Raw genomic sequence first — 4,295 nt, 5'->3', positions numbered from 1 at the left:
GTTCCACAGTAATAGGTAATGGGTGCAGAGAAAGTCTTGGGAGTAGGTCCAATTGAACTTGTCTCCAGAAGATTTTTGGAAGTGAATTCAACCAAGGGGGAGAAAGAAAGAGCTGGAAAGCTGGCTAATACACATCTATGCATCCAGCTGTGATCTCTAGGAAAAGGCAGGTGTGGAGACAATGTGAGCCTGCATTGGTGATGTGCAGCTTTGCAAGGTGACTGAGCAGTGAAGCAGGCTGATTGAGGTCAGTCCATGGATACTGGCCCTTGGAAACAAGTGTCTCTGTAGGTCCAAGGGCTCTGGTGGATTGGGCTGGTTTCTTAAAACGGCCAGCTTAGGCCTGACTTCTCAAGACATTGGGGCATAGTAGCCAAGGCTCTAGTATTGGACTTCTTGGGCTTGCATCCTGGATCTCACTTCATTGCTAGCTGTCACTTTTCCTTTCTCAGCCTCAGTTTCATCTTCTATAAAATGGAAGTAAAAACAGTCCTTACTTCCCACCAAAAACCCAACCCAACCCACTGCCAACAGGTCGATTCTGATGCATAGTGACCCCCATTGGGTTTCCAACATGGTAAATCTTTATTGAAGTAGATTACCCCATCTTCATTCCATGGAGTGGCTGGTGGGTTTGAACTGCCAATCTTCTGGTTAGCAGTCAGATACCTTAGCCACTGAGCCACCAGAGCTCCTTATTTACTTCCCGAGGTGGGGAGAATTCAAGGAGATTCTCTTTGTCAGTATTGGCTCTTACTGTGGGTAGTAGTTGTAGCTCTAGCCCCAGGTCCAGGATCTTGGGATTAACCTCCTGGGATGGGGGCACCCTTGCCAGTTTCTAGAAGTGTAGGTGGGGGATGACTAATGTTCTGCACAAGCACAGATTCTCCAAGAGATCCTCGTTCTATGAGGGGGGTTCCGGTAATGGCTTCCTCATGGGACATTTGTTGTAGACTACCAGAGGTTCCATGACTAGACTCTCAGCATTGGTTGAGTAAAAGCAAAGCAAGCATTCATCGTTTTTCTCTGTTTTGCTTTGCAAGCTTGATAATGTTTGCTCTCATGCTTTTGCAGAACAAACAAAACCAACCTACAGTTTTGCCCCTAATGTGCCTGATCTCATGTACTTTGTTCAATTCTAATATATTTCTGTCAATTAACCCTCCATTTCCCTTTAACAGACTTTTCTCTGGGACGTTGGGAATAGACAGTCTTCCCTCTCTGGCACGGTGCTTAGGACCAGTGGAGGTCAGGTAGGTTGGTAGATTGATTGCAATAATGATCCCCATTTCTTCACTCATTTGGCTCTTGTGACCTCATAGTACTCCCCTTTCTGGGCTCAGCTATGTGACTTGTTTTGGCCAATGGGATGTGTGAGCAAAGATGTTCACTGGACTTTCTCTCTCCTACCCTCCGCCACCGCCATGAGAAGGACGTGTCCAGGCTAGCCTCCTGGAGCATGAGAGGCACATGGAGCAGAACCGAGTGACCTAAGTTGCCCAAGCTGAGGCCAGCCAAGGCCCGTGGACCTCCCACCCTAGATGTGTTAGCAGTAACTGCTTAACAGTGGATGTCACTGAGGTGTTGTCATTATTTTGTTATGCAGTTTCATCGTGGCAAAGAGAACAGCAGTAGCAGTGGGGCAGAAAGAAAGTCTTTCCTAAGTGGTCTCTGGAAGTCCCTGGGTGGTGCAAACAGTTGTTTGGCTGCTAACTGAAAGGTTAGAGGTTCAAGTCCTTGGTACCTCGGAAGAAAATCTGGCAATCTACTTCTGAAAAATTAGCCTTTCAAAGGCTCACAGTTCTACTCTGACACACATCGGGTCTCCATGAGATGGAAGAGACTCCATGGCAACTGGTTTTAAGCCATCTCTGTCTGTGCCTTCTTTCCTGGCCCGTAACGGGGGATGGTAAGACACCATCTTTGTCCATTCCCACACCCACGCTTTCAGCAACCAAGAAGGTGTGACGAAGGTTTCTGGAGCAGCACTTAAGTGCCTGTAATTAATAGCGGGGCTGACTCAGAAGCCCCAGCCCACCTCCTCGGCCTGCCTGCCCGCCCTACTCCAAGTGGAGTTTGCAGGAATTGAGTAATTGTATTGTTGATTGCACTAAATGGAACATTAATCAAGCAGCTTGACGGGCACCCAAGCCGTCTCCAGGGGCCATGCTCTCTGCCAAATGTCTTGATGGGAAGTGGGCGCTTGGTAGGCCTCTGTGGCAGGTGTGGGGGGATTCCAGCCCCAAACTTCCATATACTCACACCTCGAATGCCTCTCTGTCCTTGCTGCGTCATTGACCCCATTGTACAGATGTGGTCACTGAGACCCAGAGAGGGCAAAATCAGCGGCTCAAGATTTCCCCAGCAAGGAAGAGGCAGAGTGAAGACTGGAACCTGTGTGCAAACAGATCCAGAGCTGGGTTACGGCGAAGTACCCCTGCAGGCTCCCCCTAACGCATCACAGCTGGCCCCCTAAGTGCTGCGGGCATTCTTCGAGCCCTGGGAGGACAAAGAACGAAGCTGGCAGAGGTAGGGATGCATAGAGATGAGTTGCAAAATGCAGCGGGACTACTCCTGGGCCTGGCCCTCAGGAAATCTAGACAACGTTGCTGGGATCCCTGCAGCGTTGGGAGGCGGGGCGGCACTGCTGGGCGTGGCTTCACGGAGGCTCAGGTGCCGCCCCACCTAACCCGGGGAATTCGAGGGGGTGCCTTTCTTTGCTGCACCTTGTGACAAGATGACTATTTTTACACCTTCCCCCCTCTTTTTTTTTAAGTTAAAGCGTGTTCATAGCCAAGCCACTGCGTCACGCATTCTGCGAGGTGATATTCAGGCTGGCAGGGCTGGGTGGAGGCTGGCAGCCTGGGGTGGGGGTGGGGTCTGGTGAGTTACCATGCTCCTGTTCCAGCACCTCACTCCTCTGTCCTTAGGAGCTGTCTGGTTGGGAGGTTCGTGAGGACAGGGACAGTGGCCTCAGGCAAAACTCATGGTCCACCCTTGCTGCAAACCCGTCCCCACCTCCACGGAGCACAAGGGCTGATGGTGCAGCCCTCTATCTAGCCCTGCCGTCTTTGCCCCAGGACGACTGAACACCCTCTAGTCCGTCACCCACACAGCGGCCCAGCGCTCTTGCCTGCTCAAAATCCTTCCGCTTCCTGACAAAGCCACGCCCTGCGTGCCTGCCCCCTGCCCTGCCTCCCAGCCTCAGTTCGGGCTGTTCCCTGCTTCTGCTCGACGTCCAGCCATTCTGGACTCCAGGCCTTGGCGATGCTGATCTGTCTCCTTGGGTTGCCCTTCCTTCCACTTCCATCTTCGCTTTTCCTTTGGCGGACTATTATTTCAACATCATCTTCAGCAACAACTGGAAGCTGGGCAGAGGGGACAGGGGCATAGGGCAGGAAGCTGAGACTGAGCACGTTTCTGTGTTGCCCAGATGGGGCTCAGGGAGAAGCTTACCTCGAGGTTTTCCAGCTGTTTCTTAGAACCTTGAGTTCCTGAGAGGAGCGTGGAGGCCATGGCAGGGCCCCAGCCCTCTTTCACTCTGTTTTGTTTCTCCCCATCTTTCACAAATCTCCTCCAGAAGAAATTATTAGAAGGATATGTTTTGTAGCTAAAAAGAAGAAAAAAAAAATGTTTTAAGACCCTGAGTTTTGGAGTCAGACTGCCTATGTGCAAATCCCTGCTTAGCCACTTAGCTGTGTGACTTTGGGCAAGTAACTTAACTTCTCTGAACCTCATTTTCCTAATCTGTAAACTGGGGATCAAAATCATAGCTATCTCACAGTTGGCAGGTTGTATTTTCTAAATGTGACCACAACAATATTTCCCATCCTTCATGCTCTTACTGAACCTCACCACTTCCTCATCAAAAGATAGAGAGTCAAGTTCTCTCTCCTTGAACCTGGGGGGGGGTGTTTGAGATCACCTCAACCAATAGAGCTCAGTGGAGGTGATACTATGACTTCTGAGGCTGGGTCATGAAAATGTCATGAACTGCTTCCTGGTTCTCTTGGGACTCTCCTACGTGGAGCCCAGCCACCATGTTGTGAGGAAGCCCGAGCAGCCCATGGAGAGGAATAACCAGGACCAGCTTGCTAGCCAGGTATGTGATCTATTTAGGAAGTTGGTCCTCCACCCTGTAGTTGACCCACCTCAGTTGTTACCACACGGAGCAGAGGTAAGCTACCCTTCCAGAGCCCTGCACAATGATGGATTCACGAGCAAATGAAATGCTTGCTATTGCTTTAAGGCACTACGTTTTGGGGCGATTGTTATGTATCAGAACAAGAAACAAG

This window comes from Orycteropus afer, unplaced genomic scaffold (assembly GCF_000298275.1).
Source record: "Orycteropus afer afer isolate SDZICR_OR568_19922 unplaced genomic scaffold, OryAfe1.0 scaffold00197, whole genome shotgun sequence".
NCBI classification, from domain to species: Eukaryota; Metazoa; Chordata; class Mammalia; order Tubulidentata; family Orycteropodidae; genus Orycteropus; species Orycteropus afer.
This window is presented reverse-complemented; position numbering follows the sequence as displayed.